Source organism: Oncorhynchus tshawytscha, unplaced genomic scaffold (genome assembly GCF_018296145.1).
Source record: "Oncorhynchus tshawytscha isolate Ot180627B unplaced genomic scaffold, Otsh_v2.0 Un_contig_3864_pilon_pilon, whole genome shotgun sequence".
Taxonomy (NCBI): Eukaryota; Metazoa; Chordata; class Actinopteri; order Salmoniformes; family Salmonidae; genus Oncorhynchus; species Oncorhynchus tshawytscha.
In genome coordinates, this window is record NW_024607858.1 from 28,727 (window position 1) to 39,204 (window position 10,478).

Here is a 10,478-nt window from a genome sequence, read left to right on the forward strand (position 1 = left end):
TTCATGTACAGTTTACTTGTTTCAAATGACTATAGACTAGTTTTAGATCGACTCCTTGGAGACCGTAACTATCAGCTCCTCGGAGACCGTAACTATCGACTCCATGGAGACAGTAACTATCAGCTCCTCGGAGACCGTAACTATCGACTCCTTGGAGACCGTAACTATCGACTCCTTGGAGACCGTAACTATCGACTCCTTGGAGACCGTAACTATCGACTCCTTGGAGACCGTAACTATCGACTCCTTGGAGACCGTAACTATTGACTCCTTGGAGACCGTAACTATCGACTCCTTGGAGACCGTAACTATCGACTCCTTGGAGACCGTAACTCGACTCCTTGGAGACCGTAACTACCGACTTCTTGGAGACCATAACTATCAACTCCTTGGAGACCGTCAACAACCGGCTCCTTGGAGACCGTAACTATCAGCTCCTTGGAGACCGTAACTATCAGCTCCTTGGAGACCGTAACTATCAGCTCCTTGGAGACCGTAACTATCAGCTCCTTGGAGACCGTAACTATCAGCTCCTTGGAGACCGTAACTATCAGCTCCTTGGAGACCGTAACTATCAGCTCCTTGGAGACCGTAACTATCAGCTCCTTGGAGACCGTAACTATCGCTCCTTGGAGACCGTAACTATCAGCTCCTTGGAGACCGTAACTATCGCTCCTTGGAGACCGTAACTATCAGCTCCTTGGAGACCGTAACTATCGACTCCTTGGAGACCGTAACAACCGACTCCTTGGAGACCGTAACTCGACTCCTTGGAGACCGTAACTATCGACTCCTTGGAGACCTCGACTCCTTGGAGACCGTAACTATCAGCTCCTTGGAGACCGTAACTATCAGCTCCTTGTAGACAGTAACTATCATCTCCTTGGAGACCGTAACTATCAGCTCCTTGGAGACCGTAACTACCGACTCCTTGGAGACCGTAACTACCGACTCCTTGGAGACCGTAACTACCGACTCCTTGGAGACCGTAACTACCGACTTCTTGGAGACCTTTCAGAGACACAACTTTTCAGAGACACATTTCAGAGACACAACTCTGACTGTATGATAAATTAAACTACATGCCCAGACTGTTTTTTCCTCTTATTCTCGAGTGTAGATACCATAACCTATGTAACAACAGCAACCTACTTACTCTGGGTTGACAGTATGGAAAAATACATGATGAAATTATGAATCTGTGTACGTGTGCGTATGTGTGACACAAGATGTCAATCACCGACAGCACAAGCAGCATCCACACTCTCTTACTGTGTTTGTTGTCCTTGTGGTTCATTACGTCAACAAGCTAGCTGAAACTGTGGTCTGGTTATCAGTCAATCAGCTTAAAGATTTCAGTAACATGGTTCAGGCCTTATTGAATTGACTTGCCCTATGGACTGGTTGGACTGTGGTTGTGTTCCAAATGGAACACTATTCCCTATATTGTGCCCTTGACCAGGGCCGGTAAAGTATTGTGGTGCTGTTTATAACGGTGCCATCTGGGATGGAACCTGTGTCTTGTGTCCCCTTGTAGAGGACTGAGTAGGAAGTAGTTGGTGTTTTCAAAGGAGATGGTTTTTCATGACATCATTTCCTTTGTGTTGTGTGGTGTTGTGTGTCAGTCACCTCTCAGTAACACTGGCTAATCCAGGAACATTGGATAATCACCAACTCTGTTATTATCAACCTAGAAAACACAAAATACACAGTCTCTATGGTAACATCTCATCTGTGTGTGTGTGTGTGTGTGTGTCCATCACAATCCTCTTCATCTTTACTTCCTAGGATCCATTAAGGCTTGTTGTCCAGATTATGTTGTAACATGATGTCAAATAAACCAATGAGATGGGTTGATGCACATACAATAGTTTTCCTCGCTGTATATCTTGACTGTCTTGTTGGTTTTGATTCCACCTCCCTTGTAGCCTCGTACGACCATCTTGATCTCATGAGTTTACATTCTGTTTCGCTACACGGATTGGCAAAACATGATGTGAACTCATGAGTTCAAGACTGTCCTACGAGGCTGGCTCCCTACGAGGCTGTTCCAGAGAATAAAGAGATCATTCATTTGTGGTGATTAAATACATGGACAGGAACAACGACACGCACACGCACACACACACACACACACACACACACACACACACACACACACACACACACACACACACACACACACACACACACACACACACACACACACACACACACACACACACACACACACACACACACACACAGAGAGAGAGAGGTTGGTGGCACCTTAATTGGGGAGAACGAGTTTGTGGTAATGCCGGGAGAGGAACCAGTGGAATGGTATCAAATACATCAATCATATGGTTTCCATGGTTTCCAGGTGTTTGACGCCATTCCATTTGCTCCGTTCTGGCCATTATTATGAGCCGTCCTCCCCTCAGCAGCCTCCACTGACACACACACCCCCGCACCTCTTTGTCACAGTAAATGGTGTGTAGACCAGTACCTCTGGTCTCAGCAATGTGGCTAATTGCTGTTCTCTCAGGTAATGGGTGATAACACAAAGTCTACGTCCCTTGTGGGACCCTGTTTTCTATGTCGTGCACTACTTTTGACCATGGCCCACATAGGGCTTTGGTCATAAGTAGTGCACTGTTAGGGAATAGGATGCCATTCCTACATGGCCAATGACTCACAACACTAAATCCCACTCACTCAGTCACTTCTCCCTGCTAGTTACAAACACCAACGCGAAGCAGACCTCTTCCGCTGAATCATCACTGGTTAATGGTAGTCACATGACTGTGTTCTATTGCCTTTAGAACATCATTGGAACAGCATAACTGGGACATCTCATCACAGAGAGGAGGCAGTTGCCCCTGGACACTGATATAATGTACAGATAAGAAACTGTGGTGGGTAAATTGATCCTAGATCTGTGTCTATGGGCATATTCTACCAGGAGCCACGTGGGGTTTGGCCCGAGGCTGCAGGGGTAGATGGGATGTTGAAGGATCTCTCAGGGGGATTGATGGTGGATTTCTGACTGGTGATGTGGCATTAACTGCAGGCCAAACACTGCCAATCAACAACACTGTAATCAAAATAAGCTGCTTTCTGTGACACATGAAATGATACATGTCCACAGATAGATTATTTCATTTACACTTAACAGGATGGGCCGTTTTAAAGATTCTCCCAACCCATGACTAGATTTAGAAAACAACTAAATGATGGGGTAATAGGAAATATAACTATATGTAGTATTTCATGTTGAAAGAAGAGCAGTTTTGTTGGTAGTAGTTCAGTTGGATGTAACAGCAGAGTCAATACAGAAGTGTCTTGCTGTTCCACTGTCTGCCACAAAGTGTCAGTGTTATTCCACAGGAGAAATCGCATTACAGTTGTTTCAATGCTGGCCTTCTATGCTGTGTAAAGCAGAGGAGGCTGGTGGGAAGAGGGCAGTGGTGGTTCTAGCTTGTAAGGCTCCCCGGGCGAACCCCCTGGCTTCCAGTGGGGAGACCTGAGGTCAACCTACCCCCCTACCTCTGGCTTCCAGTGAGGAGAACTGAGGTCAACCTACCCCCATCCCCCTACCTCTGGCTTCCAGTGGGGAGAACTGAGGTCAACCTACCCCCGTCCCCTACCTCTGGCTTCCAGTGAGGAGACCTGAGGTCAACCTACCCCCGTCCCCCTACCTCTGGCTTCCAGTGAGGAGACCTGAGGTCAACCTACCCCCGTCCCCCTACCTCTGGCTTCCAGTGAGGAGACCTGAGGTCAACCTACCCCCGTCCCCCTACCTCTGGCTTCCAGTGAGGAGACCTGAGGTCAACCTACCCCCTCCCCCTACCTCTGGCTTCCAGTGAGGAGACCTGAGGTCAACCTACCCCCTGCCTCTACCTCTGGCTTCCAGTGAGGAGACCTGAGGTCAACCTACCCCCTCCCCCTACCTCTGGCTTCCAGTGAGGAGACCTGAGGTCAACCTACCCCCTGCCTCTAGCTCTGGCTTCCAGTGAGGAGACCTGAGGTCAACCTACCCCCTCCCCTTACCTCTGGCTTCCAGTGAGGAGACCTGAGGTCAACAAACCCCCGTCCCCCTCCCCATCTCGTGCTTCTGAGTGGGAGACCTTCCCAGTAGCCTGCCTAGCTCACAAGCTAGAATCAGAACGCCCACTCTGACGAGGTTAATTGACCCACAGTCCCACACGGTGACATGATATCATTGACGTGACATGCAAATGAGCGATAGAAAACCAATTGTGCAAATGTCACCATTCCAAATTTTTGCTGCCCCTGGCAAGATGCCGCCCTGGGCTGCTGCCCATGTTGCCTGTACCTAAACCCACCAGTGGGAAGAGCTATAGGAGGATGGGCTAATTGTAATGGCTGGAATAGAATACACGGAACAGAATAAAATATGTTGTTTCTATGTGTTTGATACTGTTCCATGTATTCCATTCCAGCCGTCACAATGAGCCTGCCCTTCTATAGCTCCTCCCACCAGCCTCCTCTGAAGTAAAGTATGTGAACATTAATCTACCTCATCTCACAGTCACAACCAACCTACATATGAGCACCGTCCTGCGTCCTGGGAGGCGGTTAGTTAAGAGTATGATTTATGTATTTTTTCTGTAATACCAGAGGTCTAAATTTAGTTTCCAGGACCTCTGGACCCAAGGACAGAGAATGTGAAGACATGGGCGTGGGTGACCAACAGCAGGCTAGTGTTCGGCCTGTTAACCTACTTTATCAAAAGTCAACTTACCAAAGAAAAGCCACAGTTTTGAGGTCATTCTGAGTTGGTCTCCTCTCCTCTACTACTTCATTAGTGGCTGTGCTCCAGTCTGACACTAAAGTCTCCCATTGACACTAATAAATGCCTTGTGTTACTATAGGTTATAGCTACCTATACTAAACAATATCTCCCAAATATTTTTGTTGTTGTGGCTTTTGTTTAGGTTATTTAGAGCGCTCTATACCAGTGTATTGTACCCCAGGGTAGTTGTGACTAGTTTATTTTTGATAAACTGGGTTAAATTGCTAGTTTATTGTACCCCAGGGTAGATATGGTTAGTTTATTGTACCCCAGGGTCGCTTTGGTTAGATTATTGTACCCCAGGGTAGATATGGCTAGTTTATTGTACCCCAGGGCAGAGACGGCCAGTGTATTGTATCCCAGGGTAGAGGTGGCCAGTGTATTGTACCCCAGGGTAGAGCTGGCCAGTGTATTGTACCCCAGGGTAGAGCTGGCCAGTGTATTGTACCCCAGGGTAGAGCTGGCCAGTGTATTGTACCCCAGGTTAGAGCTGGCCAGTGTATTGTACCCCAGGTTAGAGGTGGCCAGTGTATTGTACCCCGGGTAGAGGTGGCCAGTGTATTGTACCCCAGGGTAGAGCTGGCCAGTGTATTGTACCCCAGGGAAGAGCCAGTGTATTGTACCCCAGGGTAGAGATGGCCAGTGTATTGTACCCCAGGGTAGAGCTGGCCAGTGTATTGTACCCCAGGTTAGAGGTGGCCAGTGTATTGTACCCCAGGGTAGAGCTGGCCAGTGTATTGTACCCCAGGTTAGAGCTGGGTGGCCAGGGTGCTGGCCAGTGTATTGTACCCCAGGGTAGAGATGGCCAGTGTATTGTACCCCAGGGTAGAGCTGGCCAGTGTATTGTACCCCAGGGTAGAGGTGCCAGTGTATTGTACCCCAGGGTAGAGGTGGCCAGTGTATTGTACCCCAGGGTAGAGGTGGCCAGTGTATTGTACCCCAGGGTAGAGGTGACCAGTGTATTGTACCCCAGGGTAGAGGTGGCCAGTGTATTGTACCCCAGGGTAGAGGTGGCCAGTGTATTGTACCCCAGGGTAGATATATACCCAGTGTATTGTACCACAGGGTAGAGGTGGCCAGTGTATTGTACCCCAGGGTAGAGGTGGCCAGTGTATTGTACCCCAGGGTAGAGGTGGCCAGTGTATTGTACCCCAGGGTAGAGGTGGCCAGTGTATTGTACCCCAGGGTAGAGGTGGCCAGTGTATTGTACCCCAGGGTAGAGGTGGCCAGTGTATTGTACCCCAGGGTGGCCAGTGTATTGTACCCCAGGGTAGATATAACCCAGTGTATTGTACCACAGGGTAGAGGTGGCCAGTGTATTGTACCCCAGGGTAGAGGTGGCCAGTGTATTGTACCCCAGGGTTGATATACCCAGTGTATTGTACCCAGGTTAGAGGTGGCCAGTGTATTGTACCCCAGGGTAGAGCTGGCCAGTGTATTGTACCCCAGGGTAGAGCTGGCCAGTGTATTGTACCCCAGGGTAGAGCTGGCCAGTGTATTGTACCCCAGGTTAGAGGTGGCCAGTGTATTGTACCCCAGGGTAGAGGTGGCCAGTGTATTGTACCCCAGGGTAGAGTGGCCAGTGTATTGTACCCCAGGGTAGATATATACCCAGTGTATTGTACCACAGGGTAGAGGTGGCCAGTGTATTGTACCCCAGGGTAGAGGTGGCCAGTGTATTGTACCCCAGGGTAGAGGTGGCCAGTGTGTACCCCATTGTGGCCCCAGGGTAGAGGTGGCCAGTGTATTGTACCCCAGGGGGTAGATACCCAGTGTATTGTACCCAGGGTGGCCAGTGTATTGAGGGTAGAGCTGGCCAGTGTATTGTACCCCAGGGTAGAGGTGGCCAGTGTATTGTACCCCAGGGTTGATATACCCAGTGTATTGTACCCCAGGGTAGAGGTGGCCAGTGTATTGTACCCCAGGGTAGAGGTGGCCAGTGTATTGTACCCCAGGGTAGATATACCCAGTGTATTGTACCACAGGGTAGAGGTGGCCAGTGTATTGTACCCCAGGGTAGAGGTGGCCAGTGTATTGTACCCCAGGTGGGGGTGATATACCCAGTGTATTGTATTGTACCCCAGGTTAGAGGTGGCCAGTGTATTGTACCCCAGGGTTGTGGCCCCCACCCCAGGGTAGAGCTGGCCAGTGTATTGTACCCCAGGTTAGAGGTGGCCAGTGTATTGTACCCCAGGGTAGAGGTGGCCAGTGTATTGTACCCCAGGGTAGATATATACCCAGTGTATTGTACCCCAGGGTAGAGAGGCCAGTGTATTGTACCCCAGGGTAGATAGATATATACCCAGTGTATTGTACCCCAGTGTATTGTACCCCAGGGTAGAGCTGGCCAGTGTATTGTACCCCAGGGTAGAGCTGGCCAGTGTATTGTACCCCAGGGTAGAGGTGGCCAGTGTATTGTACCCCAGGGTAGTGCTGGCCAGTGTATTGTACCCCCCAGTGTATTGTACCCCAGGGTAGATATGGCCAGTGTATTGTACCCCAGGGTAGAGGTGGCCAGTGTATTGTACCCCAGGGTAGATATGGCCAGTGTATTGTACCCCAGGGTAGAGGTGGCCAGTGTATTGTACCCCAGGGTAGAGGTGGCCAGTGTATTGTACCCCAGGGTAGATGGCCAGTGTATTGTACCCCAGGGTAGAGGTGGCCAGTGTATTGTACCCCAGGGTAGAGGTGGCCAGTGTATTGTACCCCAGGGTAGATATACCCAGTGTATTGTACCCCAGGGTAGATATACCCAGTGTATTGTACCCCAGGGTAGATATACCCAGTGTATTGTACCCCAGGGTAGATATACCCAGTGTATTGTACCCCAGGGTATTGTACCCCAGGGTAGAGGTGGCCAGTGTATTGTACCCCAGGGTAGAGCTGGCCAGTGTATTGTACCCCAGGTTAGATATACCCAGTGTATTGTACCCCAGGGTAGATATACCCAGTGTATTGTACCCCAGGGTAGAGGTGGCCAGTGTATTGTACCCCAGGGTAGAGGTGGCCAGTGTATTGTACCCAGGGTAGAGCTGGCCAGTGTATTGTACCCCAGGGTAGAGGTGGCCGGGATGCACATCCACTGGTTTCTCCTAGGTGTGGTGAAGAGCTGGTGTGTTTGTTTTAGTGAAGAGCTGATGTGTTTGTTTTAGTGAAGAGCTGGTGTGTTTGTTTTAGTGAACAGCTGGTGTGTTTGTTTTAGTGAAGAGCTGGTGTGTTTGTTTTAGTGAAGAGCTGATGTGTTTGTTTTAGTGAAGAGCTGGTGTGTTTGGTTGAGTGAAGAGCTGGTGTGTTTGGTTGAGTGAAGAGCTGGTGTGTTTGGTTTAGTGAAGAGCTGGTGTGTTTGGTTTAGTGAAGAGCTGGTGTGTTTGGTTTAGTGAAGAGCTGGTGTGTTTGGTTTAGTGAAGAGCAGAGTAAATGTTTCATTGTGTTTTAACCTGGAGGCATGTTGTTTCTTCTGGATATTGAGCACATTGATCGTTGATTGTGGTTTGTATCAGGAAACAGACTATTATAGACCATTAGACTTACCACTAGATTTTAGCAATCACACAACAGCTCTCTGTCTGTATGTCTCTCTCACTCTCCTCTCTCTCTCTCACGCGCACTCACACACACACACACACACACACACACTGCTTAAAACGAGTCACTCCATCAACCCTCCAGATATCCAGAATGTGATACCAGTGAAACAGCAGGACGTGATACCAGTGAAACAGCAGAATGTGATACCAGTGACTATGCATATATGATAAACAGAGAGTAGCAGCAGCGTAAAAGAGGGGTTGGGGGGGGGTACACAATGCAAATAGTCTGGGTAGCCATTTGATTACCTGTTCATGGCTTGGGGGTAAAAACTGTTGAGAAGCCTTTTTGTCCTAGACTTGGCACTCCGGTACCACTTGCCATGCGGTGGTAGAGAGAACAGTCTATGACTGTGGTGGCTGGGTCTTTGACATTTTTTAGGGCCTTCCTCTGACACCACCTGGTGTAGAGGTCCTGGATGGTAGGCAGCTTTGCCCCAGTGATGTACTGGGCCGTACGCACTACCCTCTGTAGTGCCTTGCGGTCGGTCTGAGCAATTGCCATACCACGCAGTGATGCAACCAGTTAGCATGCTCTCGATGGTGCAGCTGTAGAACTTTTGAGGATCTCAGGACCCATGCAAAATCTTTTTCGTTTCCTGAGGGAGAATAGGCTTTGTCGTGCCCTCTTCGACTGTCTTGGTGTGTTTGGACAATTCTAGTTTGTTGTTGATGTGGACACCAAGGAACTTGAAGCTCTCAAAGTGCTCCACTACAGCCCCAACGATGAGAATGGGGGCGTGTTTAGTCCTCCTTTTCCTGTAGTCCACAATCGTCTCCTTAGTCTTGGTTACGTTGAGGGATAGGTTGTCATTCTGGCACGACCCGGCCAGGTCTCTTACCTCCTCCCTATAGGCTGCCTCATCATTGCCGGTGATCAGGCCTACCACTGTTGTGTCGTCTGCAAACTTAATGATGGTGTTAGAGTCATGCCTGGCCATGCAGTCGTGGTTGAACAGGGAGTACAGGAGGCGACTGAGCACGCACCCTTGGGGAGCCTCAGTGTTGGGGATCAGCGTGGCAGATGTGTTGTTACCAACCCTCACCAGCTGGGGGCGGCCCGTCAGGAAGTCCAGGATCCAGTTGTAGAGGGAGGTGTTTAGTCCCAGGATCCTTAGCTTAGTGATGAGCTTTGAGGGTATTATGGTGTTGAATCTTGAGCTGTAGTCAATGAATAGCATTCTCACATAAGTGTTCCATTTGTCCAGGTGGGAAAGGGCAGTGCAGAGTGCAATAGAGATTGCATAATCTGTGGATCTGTTTGGGTGGTATGCAAATTGGAGTGGGTCTAGGGTTTCTGGGGTAACGGTGTTGATGTGAGCCATTACCAGCCTTTCAGAGCACGTCATGGCTACGGACGTGAGTGCTACGGGTCTGTAGTCATTTAGGCAGGTTTCCTTTGTGTTCTTGGGCACAGGAAATATGGTGGTCTGCTTGAAACATGTTGGTATTACAGACTCAATCAGGGACAATGTCAGTGAAGACACCTGCCAGTTGGTCAGCACATGCCCGGAGCACACGTCCTGGTAATCCATCTGACCCCACATGCTCTCATGCATGCCTCTGTTGCTTGCCTCGAAGCGAGCATATAAGTGATTTAGCTCGTCTAGTAGGCTAGTGTCAGCTCGCGGCTGTGCTTCCCTTTGTAGTCTGTGATAGTTTGCAAGCCCTGCCACATAAGACGAGCGTTGGAGCCGGTGTAGTATGATTCAATCTTAGCCCTGTATTGACGCTTTGCCAGTTTGATGGTTCATCGCAGGGCATAGCAGGATTTCTTGTAAGCTTCAGGGTTAGAGTCCAGCACCTTGAAAGCGGCAGCTCTGCCCTTTAGCTCAGTGCGAATGTTGCCTGTAATCCATGGTTTCTGGTTGGGGTATTTACGTACAGTCACTGTGGGGACGATCTTACTGGTGCAGCGTATATATCCCGCTAGCTGAATATCTATGTCGTCATTCAGCCACGATTCTGTGAAACACAGGATATTACAGTTTTTGATGTCCCGTTATTAGGATATTCATGATCGTACCTGCCTAATTTATTGTCCAATGATTGCACGTTGGCGAGTAATATTGATGGTAACGGCAGCTTTCCCA